Source organism: Neophocaena asiaeorientalis, unplaced genomic scaffold (genome assembly GCF_003031525.2).
Source record: "Neophocaena asiaeorientalis asiaeorientalis breed wild unplaced genomic scaffold, Neophocaena_asiaeorientalis_V1.1 scaffold70, whole genome shotgun sequence".
NCBI lineage: Eukaryota > Metazoa > Chordata > Mammalia > Artiodactyla > Phocoenidae > Neophocaena > Neophocaena asiaeorientalis.
The window spans coordinates 6,268,515-6,285,092 of record NW_020175410.1 but is presented as its reverse complement, the minus strand read 5'-3'; positions in this window follow the sequence as shown (position 1 = coordinate 6,285,092).

Here is a 16,578-nt window from a genome sequence, read left to right as displayed (position 1 = left end):
AAAAAGTGATGAACAGGGCTTCCCTGGTGGCGCAGTGGTTAAGAGTCTGCATGCCGATACAGGGGACACGGGTTCGTGCCCCGGTCCGGGAAGATTTACCGAAAAAAAAAAAAAAAAAAAAAAAAGTGATGAACCAGTATGGATAGGAGCTCAGATCTTTAAATAATCATGTCTTTTCCCACTGATGACTAAACAACAAGGTATGTGAGACTGACTTTAGGACATAAACCTCAAAAGGTCAATGTCTCAAATGTAGATTTTCTTCACAGAGGAGATTCTCTAGGCACAGTTTTAAGGCCGGGAACTACAGCAGAAAAAAAAAAAAAAGAAATCAAGGATGTCCAGGTCACTAATAAGCTTACATTCTAACCAACAGTAGCCAAATAAGAAAACAAATGGCAAATCTGTCACTTAACTCCAGATAGTAGAAAATACCACGAAGAAAACAAAATAGGGAAATGTGATTGGAGTGACATTGATGCAAGACGAACCTAGCTATCTAGGGTAATTAGAAATGGAAGCGTCCAACAGTAGCCAAATAAGAAAACAAATGGCAAATCTGTCACTTAACTCCAGATAGTAGGAAATACCATGAAGAAAACAAAATAGGGAAATGTGATTGGAGTGACATGGATGCAAGACGAACTTAGCTAGGGTAATTAGAAATGGAAGCATCGAGACAATGACTGTTAGGCAAAGACATACTTTTGAGGAGGTGTCTTTGGAAAATATAAGGAAGGAGCCTCTGCAGCAGGGAAAACAGCAAATGCAAAGACTCTCCAATGGGAGGAGGCTCAGAATACAGTCACTGTGGTTGTGGCATAGTGGAAAGGGTAGCACACAGGAGATGAGATCGCAGGAGGAAGACCACATGCTGCAGAGGCATGGAAAAAGGGTGGAGAGGGGTGAGACAGTGTGAACTGTATCCTAATCGCAATGAAGCCACCAGAGCATGTGAACCAGGGAATCAGTATGATGTGATTTAAGCTTAAAAAGATCACTGTTGCTGTTAAGGGGAGAATAAGGGGAAAGAGGGTGATCAAGGAAACCAGTAAGACAACAGAACTGCTGGTGACTAAGAATAAAGTTGTTGAGACGGAGATGGTAAATAGTAATCAGTTCCAAAATATTGGAGATAAAGCCAGTAAATGCATCCTGATGGAGTACATGGGGGATAATTTGAGGAATGAATGATACTTGCCTGGAGTACAGACATGAAAAATAGTTCTGATACTTAACTTAGCATGACTGAGACTACACCTATGTTAAACTAGTGTCATATATTTGGAGAAATATTTAACCACAACGATCTTTAAGATATAATTAACTTGAAGGCTTCAGAATGCTATTCTAACCACTGAACACCACTGGCATGAGTTCCAGTAGAAGTCTTTTCCTTGCCTTTTGAAATGCTCAATACTTTAGTTTATAGGCTCTATAATGCAATCTATTACAATATGATGCTGAAAATTATTTATTTCTACAGAGATGTTTAAAAAATTATACCGCAAAAGAAGCAATCACCCTTTCATGATAATATTTATAAATGTTTCTTCTCTTTTAGGGTTATATTTTTATTTTTGCTTTATTTATTTGTTTGTTTGTTCATTCACTCATTAAACAAATGTTTATTGAGCACCTTCAATGTGGCAGGGAAGGTACTAGCACCTAAGTATAAAAATGAAGTGGGCACACAGGGATAAAAGACATTGTCCCTACATCAAGAAGCTTATGATTTGGTGGAGGAAAAATACACACATACACACTCAGGCATGCAGACAAGCGCACGCTCACACATACACACACAAATAATAATTATGAAGCCCTAATAGCTTTTAAATTTTCCAACAACTTTCAAAAGTTGCACATCAAAAATCTTCTAGTACTAGTACATTAAAATATGGAAAAATATAAACTTTTAATCTTTTGTATCATGTAACATTCAGAAATCCATATTAAATTGTTATTATTTACCACAGATAGGTCAGTTAAAAATACATATGTATATCCTATTAGTGGTTTTAAAGAAAATTATTTAACTAAATCTTACTAGAAACACTTTTGGTGATTATGCAGCAATGAAAACCCAATGTGGCCAAAAATAAATAAATAAAAATAAATAATTTTTTTAAAAAAAGATGCAGGGATTGGCAGAACAGCACAGGTGCTGACTGAGTGCACATCCTCAGACAGGCATCTTCCTATGCACGTTTCACCTGGGTCTGCTGCCTAGGTCTCTTGTCCTCACTTTCCATGACAGCCTGCTCTTTAAATCTCCCCTGAGGGCACTATTTGTTGATAAAGTCCTGACAAATGTCTGTCTGAAACACCGTAAAGCCGTTGAAGGCTCAACTAATTTCACTTAAAATAGAAACAATACCTGGATTTCACTTAAATACACTTGGATGTGTGTGTCAGCATAGAAGCTATCAAAAAGCTTGTGGGACTCTTTCAGTAGCATTTCACTAGATCCTACTCAGTCACATGCTCAACTTAAAAGTTGGCTCTTGAATGTTGAAAAACACACCTCTTTCTTAATTCATTTCTAAGCCTTGAGAACACTTATTTCTCCCTGATTTTCTCAATTTTTTATTTCTTAAAGACTCTGCAAATATCCTAATAATGTCAACATATATCATATAGCAAAGTGCTTTGGAGTTTCCTTCTTTGCAGTACGTATTAGTGGGATACAAGAGGACACACACACACAGAGATTTGTCATTTTGGTGGTAATGGATTCTCACAGTCTCCAATATTATGTCACTCTTTCAGTAAGTTTACTTTTCCTTTAGATTAAAGATGGATTAAAGCAGTTGTAACTCAAACGCTATCTATCTACTGGGTGAAGAGGTCTAGTATTTCTCAGAGAGAGTTTATGGAAGTGAAGAAGAAAGTTTTTCACTTCCCTTTAACCTTTGCCACGCTTTTATTCTTTCTAACCCTCCCTCTCTAACATCTGAAACATGATCTCTGAGCCATGGGATATGAAGAAAAGAGCACAGAACATTTTTGATGAGACCAGATTGTTTTACTAGACACTACTGAGAAAAGAACAGAAAGAGCACAATTAATAAAACCACTTGTACATGAAAGCATTATGATACATCATGCAGGTCATTAAACAGGGAAAATTCCCTTTGCTATGTCTTCAGGTTGGTTTGGGCAAACTCCTACATCAACACAGGGATGTGCCACTGTGCCACAGGATCTCTATAAACTCTTCCCAGCTCCATGATTTTCTTGCTGAGAGAGATAAAAATGCAAACGCATAGAGATAGTAGTATGTATTTGGAGAGAATAAAATTGCCTAATTTTCTAAAAAAGTGTCCAATGCGTATGTTTCCAAGTAGAATGCTCATTTTAATCTGCAACACAATTTTGTGCATTGAGTAATTCTATATATATATTTTTTTACATACTAGGGAATAAAAAGCCAGGTTCTACCCAATTCCAAACTAAACTCCCTGGTTGTAAAGTGAACACTCAAGTGGCCCATGAATCTTTCTGAACATTAGAAAAACATTTCACAAAACTTAAAGTGAATTCAAATGAAGAGAATAAGATATATGGCTTATAAAGTCCTTGAGAATCTTTACCTTATTTTTATTAAAGAATCATTTATTTGGTGTGTACTCCATGAAAGACAACGTGCCAAGCAGTAATGATATAAAATAAAGAAACAGGTTACTAGAAAATGAATTTCAGAGAGTACTTAACATGTATAGAGCACTTTTGAATGGCAGGCACTTTATACATATCATCTCATTTAGTAAACACAGCAATCCTATAAGCTGGTGTTATAGGACACAGAGGAAAGAACATATATGAGAGATCTCTGTCTCACGAGTCTGTACATCTAGTAGGTGGTAAAGTTGAAATTTGATTCTGGGTCTATATGACCCAAAGCTATTGAAAACTCTATTATATAATTCAGCTAAATCGTTTGCAATGATGATGTAAATAGCTAGAAATTATCAGAATATTCATTGATTATTTGCTCCATTATCACATTTAGGTTCACAGGAATGGGTATAGTCAAGTATACTTAGAATCATGGAATTAGGAAGGAATTTCATATACTGAGGTAAGATTAAGTTCAGCTGAAATAGGAGAAAATCTCCTAGTAATAGTAGAAATTTATTTCTCTCAAGTAAAGAAAATCTGCAAAAAGTCTAGCATTAGTGTAGATGCTGCATGAAGTTCTCAGAAACATGCACTCCTTCCATACTACTAATTTGCCATCCTTAGACATATCCTTCTTCGAGATTCAGTATTGCTGTCAGAGTTCTAGACACCCCATCTATATTCCAGGAAGCAGTATGAAAGGAGAAAGGAATAAAGAAAAGTTCAGCCTCTCCCTTTAAAGACTTCCTTGAATTTACTCCTAAAACTACCGCTCACTGGCCAAAATCAAATCCTATGTCTATACTTTGCTGCAAATATTCAGGAAGAAGAAGAGAATGGATATGAGGAGAGAATAAAAAGTGCCACGTTTAAGAAATAAAATAAGAAACAAGTCTTCTTTCTCCTCCTGGTACCCAAGTTTGTATCAAAGCTAACCATCTCATCGCCTAAAGATTTAGCTTTATATGTTTTAAGTACTGATTTTCATCTGGGGAAGGGAAGCAGAAAAAATACAATGGTCTCTCACCTCCTCCCTCCCTGGTGTCCTCAGTCTGCCTGAGACAGGCTACCATGTTAGGATGTGTGGGAATGGGCTGACATTCAGTCCCTACATGGATTGCCAGGCCAGGGACACCGCAAGGCTATGTCCACTTAGAAAGGTGCCTTTTTTCAAACTCTCACCAGGGCCCTGCATAAGCCAGCTGCAGCCTTGGCCTTAGAAGCTATTTGTCATCATCAAGGTGGCACTGGCCTTTCTGCTCCCACATCAGATCTGGCTTAACAGATTTAGAGGAGACTCTGAATTATTTCTAAGCTGTACCCTTATCAATAAAATCATAAATAAAAATTTGTCAGCACTGTAGACATATACAGTGGCTTTTTTTGTAAGTTATATTCATGTTCTAATGAACTAATCTATTATGTACAATGTAAAACACAAAGTATAATACCAAAATATCAATATAATAATAATATAATGTGAAACACAAATTAAGAAACAAACAGTAGGTGGTAGTTTTAATCTCTTATTGCTGAATACCAGTGGAAACTCCTGTCCAATCCTTGGGAAAGGCACCCCATTTTCGAGACTTTTGTTCTAGAATATAAATCTTGGTTCTAAAAATTTCTCCTTTACCATATACCCACCCTGCTCTGAACTTTTGTTCCCCTTATGATGGCATTCCTCCCAGCTGAATCATCTCCATTGAAGGCACCCAGACAGCTGCAGCTCTCCATGGAAGCTTTCTAGCAGAATTTCAAAAGGAAGAGCTGTTTCTTAAAGCATTACAACGTATTTTAAACATACAAAAAGAGTTTTTAAATGCACGCTGATTTTCTCACACTGACCTAAATCCTTCCCAATGCAGTTTAAGGCTTCTGTATCCTGATCTGTCAGTAGTGGGAGTGGAAAACATCTGCTACCGTTCTGTGTAATTTCTTCAAATAGCATGAATGTCACTATTACATGAAATGGCCACTTGTCTAATTTTAAGGCATTTATTAATTTGCTCTTGGTGTCCTAGTGCATTTTTCTTATCAAAGTGATAGAGTCATTAGGATACAAATACTGAGGATGTGTAACCATTTAAGGAAATGTATGTTCCTCAGTTGTTTTAGCAACTCAAGATGAAGCCTGAGATTTTAGCCCAAGCACCCAGCAGATTCTGTAAAGCTGCCACTGAGGCAGGCACATTGGTTTACTCAACTCCACTCCAATCATAAAGACACAGGCATGCTAGAGATTCCAGGGAACTAGGTAAGATTCAACAATGTGAGCTGTCGTTTGACTAGTCCAACATTATTTAGATCATCCTTGTAATTCTCGGGACACCAGAAGAGTCTTTGGACAGTGGAAATGACCCCTGCATGATTAGTGAGCTCAGTCCTCCTTCCCTTTGAGATGGATCCAAAGCAAGACTGCTGATTTTTCATACCTCAATCATGTTAGGGGTGCTCTCGATGGGACCAGCAAAGCTCTCTGTCACTAGGTTTGACATATTTAGTTGCATGTACAATGTTAAAATTGCTTAGACAAATCTGTATGGATGTAGGCAACATTCAGACAGATTAAACTTCTGAAAAGTATAATTCACCACACTTTTCTTTAAGGACTGGACCAAACGTCCTGCCAAATAAATTATGCATTGTTTTTCTCTCCATGTGGTTTAAAAAAAAAACAACACATGAACTTGACTGATGTCAGCATCCCACAGCCTCAAAAATGAAAGTCCAATAACTGTTTTTAGAGATTTACTGAACTGCAGTGGAGGGGCTGTGGGGAACTAGTAGGGTGAGGTAAAAGCAAAAGACCCAGAGAAAAGCATTATTCCCCAGGACCAAAGGGAGATATTTTGATGGGTCCTTCCAATGGTGAAAAGCACTACCTTGTTCCCTTGACATGCCCCTGGGAATTTATAGGATGTAAGGAAGAAAACCATCCATGTTAAATCGAGGAAGCCAGACACCAGGTCCTCAGCTCCCAGCCTGGACCAAGCCCCTCATGCCCACACTTGATATAGAAGCAGTAAAGCCAGACCACTGGGCCTGGACAATGAGCACCTAGACGTCATTAATGTGGGAGGAAAGCAGGGGCCCATCTCAAGTGCTCTGGAATGACTCTTGAAAGAATAGATGTTACAAAATAAGGCAGAAATTGAATTGCTTTCCAACCTGATGAGTGGGTCTTGGGCAGATATCATCTGATTTTTTAAAAAATTCAAATATAGCAATTCATATACCCACAAGGTAGGGTAAAAATTATACTACACCAATAATATCTCATAACACTTTGAATTTATTTATTTACAGTCTGCCTCATCTGAAGTTCAATAGAAAGAAAATGATTGCTACTTTAGTAAGGACTGTCTCTTTTTCCAACCCTCAACTTATAATAGGAAGTATTTGTGAATTCAACAAAGGTAATTATTATGATTTCTGTTAATTGTAGCTAAGGCTGTCATCTCATGTATAGCCTGTTGGTTTTCCATAAACTAAAATTATACATATATATGTATATATATATATATACACACACATATATATATATGATAGAAGGTATTGACCACCAGAAAATAATTTAAATAATTAGGTATATTTTTGTTTTTTAATTATGGAATATTTTAGGCATATTAAAAAGCACAGCGAATAAGATGAGAAAAATTCATACACTCATTGTAGAGTTGAAATTCTCTAATTCCCACACTCAGATGTCATCAAATTTTTGATTTTGGCATTTAGATTTCTACTGATACTTTTAATAGCTGTACCACACAATTATGTATCAAAAACAATAGAAAGAATTGTTTTACATGTTTTAAAAATTTATATAAATGATCTTATAATATATACATATACCCTTTCTGAAACTTGTTTTTTTGCTTAAATATATATTTTTGCAAATTAGACATGCTAATATAAATAACTCTAGTCCATTCACCTGCTATATGCTATTCCATCCATTCAATACACATTATTTATCCATTACCTGATTGATGGAAATATATGTTGATTCTAAATTTTCACTGGAGAGATTTTGAAAATAAAACAAAGACAACAATTCTCTTAAGACAGCAGATCTCTTAAGCAGTTCTTGTATTTGTTTTTTTTTTGTCCATATGTGTCATAATTTCTCTAAACTAGAACTAGAAATAAAATTGCTGATTCTAAGAGTATAAATATATTAGACATTGTAAAATTGCTCCCCAAAGAAGATGTTCTAATTTATCACCTATCACCAACATTGTATGACACTTTCCATTTTCCACATTCATACCACATGATATTGTCAGACTTTTAAATGTTTGCCATCTTGATGGAATGTAATGCATTTCACCAGGGCTTGTATTCATTTTCTATTACTGCTGTAACACATTATCATAAATGTAGTGGCTTAATAACAACACAAGTTTATTATCTTCCAGTTCTGGACGTCAGACGTATGGGTCTCAAATCAAGGGGTAAGCAGGGCTGCATTCCTTCAAGGGGTTCTGCAGGAGAATCTGTTTCTTTGCTTTTTCTAGCTTCTACGGGCTGCCTCATTCCTTGGCTTGTGGTCACTTCCTCCATCTTCAAAGCCAGAAATGTGACATGTTCAGATTTCTCTCTGACTCTGACTCTTCTGCCATCCTCTTCCACTTATAAGGATCCTTGTGATTACCTAGGGCCCATCCCAGTAAACCAGGATAATCTCCCCATCTCAACATCAGTTGATTAGCAAACTTAATTGCATCTTCAACCTTAATTCCTCTTTGTATTGTAAACTAATATATTCACAGTTTCTGGGGACATCTTTGGGGGCCATTATTTTGCTTAACACAGGGTTTAATTTTGTAATACCTTGACTACCATTGACACTGACTATTTTCACATGTTTATTGACTACTTGGGTTTCATCTCCATGAATTTCCAATTTTTTCCATTGAGTGCTTCCTTTTTCATAAGATTTGCCAAACCTCTTTGTATTTTCAGGTTTCTAATAATTTGTAAATAACATGTATTTCAAATAACATCTCTAAGCCTCTGACTTCTCTTTTTCCTTTCCTTTGGTGTCTGTAATTCAGAAGTGCTGTTCTCAATGCTGTTGTTGCTTTAATATAGCCAAATTTATCACCTTCTGGTTTATAGTTTTGGTGACTCACGAAATGTTTCCCTACCTTGAAGTTATCTTTTCTGCATATTATTTCCCAATTGTTTTAAGCTGTTATACAGGATGCAAATACTTTTGTGTAGTAAGTTGATTTACAGGAATTTGTTGCTCTCCCTTATTAGTTCTAATAGTTTTTATGTAAATTCTTTTGAATTTTCAAGGTAGATGGTTTTATTATCTTCAAATAAAGAGAGCTTTTGTTTCTTCCTTTCCAATTCTTGTACATTTTATTTCTTTTATTTTTCTTACTGTGCTGGCTGGAACTTCAAATACAATATTGAACAAACATAATAATAGCAGGCACTTAAAATTGCTTCTTTGAAGAAATTATTTCTAAAATTGTATTATTAAGTATAACCCCTGTGAGTTTTTGTTAGACATCTTTTACAAAGTAGATTTCTTCAATTCTACTTTAATAAGAGTTTTATCATAAATAGTTGTTGAATTTTGTTAAATAACTTTTCTATCCATTGACTGACTAGTTTCTAATGTAAAGCAACTTTAAAGGTAAATGTAGATTATTTTTTCAATGTATCAGCATAATTATATTTTAGCTTACATTGATTATACTTTTAAGCACCAAATAGTAAAAATGTATATACAAATATAGTTACTGAATAAAATCTTTCTAAAACATATTTGATATTTCTTTCTTCTAAAATAATATATGCTAAAAGTTATGATAGTGTCTCTTAATCATTCGGGATAATCAAATAATACTTAATAAGCTATGCTAGACAGTGCCAATATTTTAAAATGGTCTTTCTTCCCCTTTCCCCAGGTCTGAATCCCATGTCTTCAGTCTGCAGCACTCATTAACTGCCTCCAGGATTCATCTACCAACCCCCCATGTCAGTCCATCTCATTCCTTGAAGTTTTAGTTCCTGTCTTACTGTCAACTCTCTTCAATATAACTGCTATCATAATTCTTGGAGATATCAGTAATCACATATGTGATGCTTTTCACACCCAGCACTCTTAGTTTCTTGAGCTCCTTCTTTATACATAAGAAAAACCTCTTCACTGTTTCTCAGCAGAGCCCTTGATCGTGTCACTACCGAAAGCTAGAGCCTTATTCTACTCTCATTTTAGGCACTCCAATAACAATAACCTCCTATAATTCCAGCTCTATCCTTATTGGCGTATGTACAACTCCTACAATTTTTTGACCACAGACTAATATACAATTGATCCCATAAGTTTTTGTTGCTCTTCTGACCTTCATGTCTTCCTTGCACACGTTGAATCCTGTCACGTATTAGCATTAGCTTGTACACACCTTCAACTCCCTTGTTCCTTTCATTTTCTTTCTTGTGCTTGCTCTAACCATGATGAAATTCAGCTCTTTACCCATTTCATACTTGTCCTGGCAGCTGAAAATTTCAGGAAACACACACATACACACACACTTACATATGCACACACACACACCCACTCACTCCCCAAGGTTGGACTTACATTAAATTCAAAATCACTAACCCTAAGCAAGCTTTGAATACTATTCAGCCCAACAACACTCCTAAATCTCCCCTGTTCATTCATTCCCCCATTTTAATAAACAACTATTTCATTTCATCTCATCTTTTCTAAAACTTCCAGTATCTTCTTTTCATTCTCCCTCTTCAGATAATGACTTTGCTTTGTAACTATATTTCCACAGGGGACGAAAAGCTTTCAAAAGTTCCTGCCATCACACTAGCCCAACCAATTGCATCTGACTCATTCCTATGCTTTCCTTCCAGCTCCCAATGATGAGTTATCAATGCTCCTCTTAAGGACAAAGCCTGTACTTATCTGTTAGATCCCATCACCTCTTAAAATTAAAAACACCATTCAAGCAATTCTCCACTCTCTGCCTAATCATTAAGTGTTCTCTTTTTCCTGGATGTTCCCCATTAGCATAAAATGTAATAACATTTCTTCCATTAATAAAGTAAGCGGCCCTACTTCCCCCTCCAGCTCCTGCCCCATTGTTGTCCATCCCTCTATACCAAACTCTTTGAAGAGTTCTCCATAAATACTGTTTATAATTCCCATTTTCTCTTAAATGCACTATACTCAGACTTTTGCTCCTTTGAACAGCACTCATACCAAAGTTATCGGTAAACTTCATGTTGCTAAATCCAGTAGGTTTCACCTCACTTAATCTATTACAGAAGTTGACACTGTAAGCCATTAACCTCCTACTTGAGACATAAGCGTTATGATGGCAAGGATTTGTGTGTTTTGTTCACAGCTGTATACCTAGTACCAAGAACAATTTCCAGTGCAGAGTTCTCAGCAAATATTTGTTGACTGAATAATTTTCTTTCCAGTGAGTATTTAACTGTCATTTGTTTCCACTTCTGAGTGGCTACTACCAATATTTTGAGCCTATTCCTTTCCAATATGTTATTTCTAATATACTATGAAACAGATAAATGGATAATAGTGTTAAAATCTTGAGAAAAAAGACATATGTAGTCACTAAGTTAATGGCTGGAGGACGCTACAGTAACTAAAACATAAGAGCCTGAATGAATTCATGTTTATCTTTAACTAGAAACTTTTTTTCTCTTTGATTTTGGTTTCTTGATTTTTTACAATGTGGTTAATTTTACTAGATAAGAGCACTTGGGATATAACTATATTGTTATATAACTATAACAATAATTAGTATTAATAATTTTTCAAGATTAATATATAAGGCCCTTGAGTGTTTTTTTTTTTCCAATGGGATGTTGACGTGATTGACAGAAAGATGCCAAGAGGTACAACGTTTTGATGTACAGTTTCATTAATCTTAAGGAACAAAGGAGATTTACTGAGAAGTTAATGAAGCTTAAACTTCAGGACCCCATACTTGCACAGGCCCCTTCTAAGGCCCTGGGAGGTGCAAGCACTGCATTCACATGGTCATGTCTTTGTATAAAATGCAAAAACAATCTATTTTAACCACAAGTTGAACAGATCATTGTTACTTTCCTCTCCAACAAGACTAAGCCCTAAAATGTGTGCAGCCTGGGCAAGAATACAAATGGTGGTCCCATCCTGCAGCCAAACCCCAAGTCTACTCCAAACTCTATCTAGTAGGTCAAGGGTCCTCAGCTTGCACGTCACCCCAACCCACACATTTGAGCTCCATCTACACTCTCCCTACCTCCAATCCTGAAAACATCACCTCCCCCACCAAGGCCTTGGGACTCATATAACTGGAGTGCTGAAAAAGAAGATGCCCCTGGGGGAAATTCATGCCTTAGAAGCAGGCTTGAGGCTCTGTGGAGCAGGGAGTTCCAGGGTTCCAAGTATCTGGATCACAGTTATAAGGGATAAAGGGGATAAGAGTGGGGTTCAGCACAGGCTTGGGGAGGACAACCATCAGACTCCTTGCCCCAAATCTAAGAGCAACTCTGAGGTCACTAACTCTGACCTCCTCCCTATCACAATTCCCCTCAAATGAGATGACACTGGAATGGCCACAGGAATCTAACAGATGGTTGACGTGGGGATAAAATTTCTTTTTTATTTAGTGGAATATGTATCTATACAGCTTGCAGTCACTTCCAGGTATAGTTTAATTGGTATTGACAATTCTGGTATAGAAATTGTGTTTAGGAACCCTCCCTCTGCTCCCTATACTGACTCACTCATTGAGGTGACACAAAGGGCAGGGCCGGGGGTCACATCACAAAGTGATGCTCTCGAACCTGGAGCTGGAATATGTGAGAAGCAGGTGAGAAACAAGGTTTGAGAAATACACAGACAGAAGCTAGTGGATAAGAAACAAAGTTTGAAATGACATAGCCAGAACAGTATATTTGCAGGAAGGTCTTCTAAATCTTATGCTGCATATGTGAAAGAACTTGATAGAGGTTTTCCCAAATTTGAAAACAAAAAATCCTTAAAAAAAATGTACATGGCTTCATCAATAACAAGTCATAAAGCCAAAATAAACTTTTTTAAAATTATCAATAATAAAGTCAATCAACCATGTTACAGGAAAAATTAACTTTCTATTCTCTCTATAGAAACTACTTTAAAATCATTGCCACACAAAGAGGTGATCAGAGAACGTATAGCCAAAGACATAGGGGGAAAAGGTGGTAAAGGTGTCATTTCTCTGAGATCTGTGATGCTTGTAGTATTTATCAGCTTTTAAAATATATTTACCATAATTTATCTAATTAGATACTTTTATATCCATAATCTTACATTATTTTTCTTAAAAAAGAGATCCCAATATTATATAAACTTCGGGCCCCATAAAACTTGGATCCATCCTGGCCAAGAATAAGGAATTCTATCAGTTTGAAGGTGAATATTCAAAGTAGAAGACAGTACAATGTACTCTCAGACTAGTAAGGCCCTTCCCAAGACTCCAAAGGTTCTCTGGAAGAAGCACAGCTGTTCTAGATGCCACCTGCACAGAAAGAGGATTCCACCAGCCATGAGAAGCTCATCTTGACCATTTTCCTGGGAAGAAGGCTACATGTCCTTTTCCTTCCACACTCTTCACCAACTCTTTTGGAAACTCTGGCTACAGGCCTGTCTGCTCACCAGATCCTAATAACAGGTGCAAATCGACACTCACACAGCCCACACCCAAACATACTTTGCTCTATTTTTATTGCAAAACTTGATGAATAGAGCTCAGTTTTCAGAAGTAACTCTCAGCATGTCCAGACTTTAGGTCAGTCTGAGGACCACGCTTGTGTTCTCCCTCCAAAGAATTCCATTTAAATGATGGAAAGGATGCTGTCTCCAGAGCAAGACTTTTTAAAATATTAAATATTTTAAGGCACTTTCTAAATGCTATTTTTGACCCCACTTTCCACACGGAAATATAATGAACAAGAATGAGATTTGGCCTGGGTCTAGATATTAGATTAAAACAGAAAGCAGATACTTTCAAAGTCAATTGCTGCTTGCAAACCATCCAGTAGATTACAGCACTGTGGCAATGCTCGTCTGTATTGCATGTTAATGTGGCTAGATTCTAGAATCAGCATGTAATAAATGCTGGTGCGCCTTGCCTGTATATTTCATAGGTAAATGGGTAAGTCCCCGTGTCACACATGTGAACCACCAGAAGAGGTTAAGTCGAGAGAGCTAAGGAGAGTAGAAACTTTTCTTTTTCTTTACAAACTTATAGCACATTGGGTAAATGAAACAGCTCTGAAATTGTTGCCGCCCTCTCAAGCTTTTTTTCATACCAAATCAGACAAGACTTGTAGCCATTATTAAATGTGTGTGGTGCTGCTAGTTAGAAGCCAGAGAGGTATTCTGCCCTACTTTTCTCAGTGTCTGATATTGAAGCTATCACTGTAACTGACAAGAGCCCTGTACTCTCTTGCCAGGAGGCAAAACCAGTCTGGGGAGCAGTGCTCACTAACTGCATATTCTTTCCTTGGAGCTATGACAAGAGCTGATCTGTGCTGCCAAGTCCAGTTACACAGACCAGCACTGCCCCCTTGTTTCTCATAGAATGCTAGAAGCCCTGACTCCTTATGAGAGTGCCAAAATAAATCTGCAGTGTTCAATACGGACGAGCACACGTTTATACATTTTACTCTAACAGCCTAGTCGAGTCATATCTTAGAGTGTGTCTAGTAAATAATTATTTATGGAGTGAATAAAGTCTTCCTGGAAAAAATACATGCCAATGCTGCCAAGCTAATCATCTGAAAACAGTTACGAAAATTAAATAACTTTGACTGTCCTTTTAGTCTAGCCTTTCAAGACAGACTATAATTTTACTTCCTTTTCTCCCTTTTTATCAAGCCTATACCCTTGAAGCTAAATTAACATATTTTCTTCGCTGATTCAACTAAGACTATCAAAAGATCCAAGTGAGGATAACGGGCCGTGCACCTGAGGGTTACTTTACCTTTAATGTTAATATGTCACCTGCCAATAACGACAGAGACAAAAGGTACAATAAGGCATTCGTTATTTTATGAGTTTCTTACCTAACAAGATTACTATATAAACTTTGTTGCTTAGAAGCTATTTTAATGCATTCCCAATATAAATCAATAAACCAGAAATTCAATGAAAATTACCACAGATCTCTTTTATTATAGATTTTTTTGATTCTTTATATGTAACATTACATTGAAATTGTCATTATTCTTTGATATCAAGGTAAAAACCACTTCAACCAATATCTCGTTTCGCATAAAGGCTCACTTTCCAGTTATTAAGAATCCCTTGCATATATGCAAAGACATCTAGTATTCTAATTTGATATGTTTGGCTCATTGTAACAAGGTATAGGATACAGTAGCATGAATTTGTATAATTTTGAAGTTTAATGTATCCTTAGGGGCACTCCCTTTTTTCAGATAAGGAGACTAGAGCTGAAAAAAGTTCCATGACTTACCCAAGGTCAGAGAGTTCTGTAACCACAGGTCAGAGCTAGAACGAAGTTTCTCCAACTCTTGGTCCCCGTGTTCTTCCTCCGTTACAACTCAACACGCACAGCAACCTTAAGATCAGGGACCTTAATAAAGAAAGATTGATATCAAAATATAAAAAAGTCTTGATTTGAAAAATTACAGGCGTGCTATTTACCTATTTAGCATTAGATTAAAATGTGAGCAAAGTAATCAAACAAAATTGTATTAGTAATTACTTTTACTTTTTAGTGAATGGGGTTTAAGTTTGGAAAGACTTAAGAGAGACATGTGTCGGTGCCAGAAATTAAAGCTATAGTGAAAGAACTACTGTTAAATTGTTGCTTTAAAAATGTAGAGAAAGGCCTCCGGGAAGATGGCGGAAGAGTAAGATGCAGACATCACCTTCCTCCCCAAAGATACACCAGAAATACATTTACACGTGGAACAACTCCTACAGAACACCTACTGAACGCTGGCAGAAGACCTCAGACCTCTCAAAAGGCAAGAAACCCCCCACGTACCTGGGTAGGGAAAAAGAATAAACACAGACAAAAGAACAGGACGGGACCTGCACCAGTGGGAGGAAGCTGTGAAGGAGGAAATGTTTCCACATACTAGGAAGCCCCTTCACGGGTGGAGACTGTGGGTGGGGGAGGGGGAAAGCTTCGGAGCCACGGAGGAGAGCACAGCAACAGGGGTGCGGGGGGCAAAGCGGGGATATTCCCGCACAGAGGATTGGTGCCGACCGGCACTCAGCAGCCCGAGAGGCTTGTCTGCTCCCCCGCCGGGGCGGGCGGGTCTGGGCGCTGAGGATCCAGCTTCCGTCTGAGCGCAGGGAGAGGAATGGGGTTGGTGGCGTGAACGCAGCCTGCAGGGGGTTAGTGCGCCACGGCTGGCCGGGAGGGAGTCCGGGGAAAAGTCTGGACCTGCCGAAAAGGCAAGAGACTTTTTCTTCCCTCTTTGTTTCCTGGTGCGCCAGGAAAGAGGATTAAGAACAATGCTTAAAGGAGCTCCAGAGATGGGCGCGAGCCGCGGCTAAAAGCGCGGACCCCAGAGACAGGCATGAGACGCTAAGGCTGCTGCTGCCGCCACCAAGAAGCCTCTGTGCGAGCACAGGTCACTATCCGCACCCCCTTCCGGGTAGCCTGTGCAGCCCGCCACTGCTACGGTCCCGGGATCCAGGGACAACTTCCCCGGGAGAACACACGGCACGCCTCAGGCTGGTGCAACGTCACGCCGCCCTCTGCCGCCACAGGCTCACGCCGCACTCCGTGCCCCTCCCTACCCACGGCCTGAGTGAGCCAGAGCCCCCGAATCAGCGGCTCCTTTAACCCCGTCCTGTCTGAGCGAAGAACAGACGCCCTCCAGCGACCTACACGCAGAGGCGGGGCCAAATCCAAAGCTGAGCCCCTGGGAGCTGTGAGAACAAAG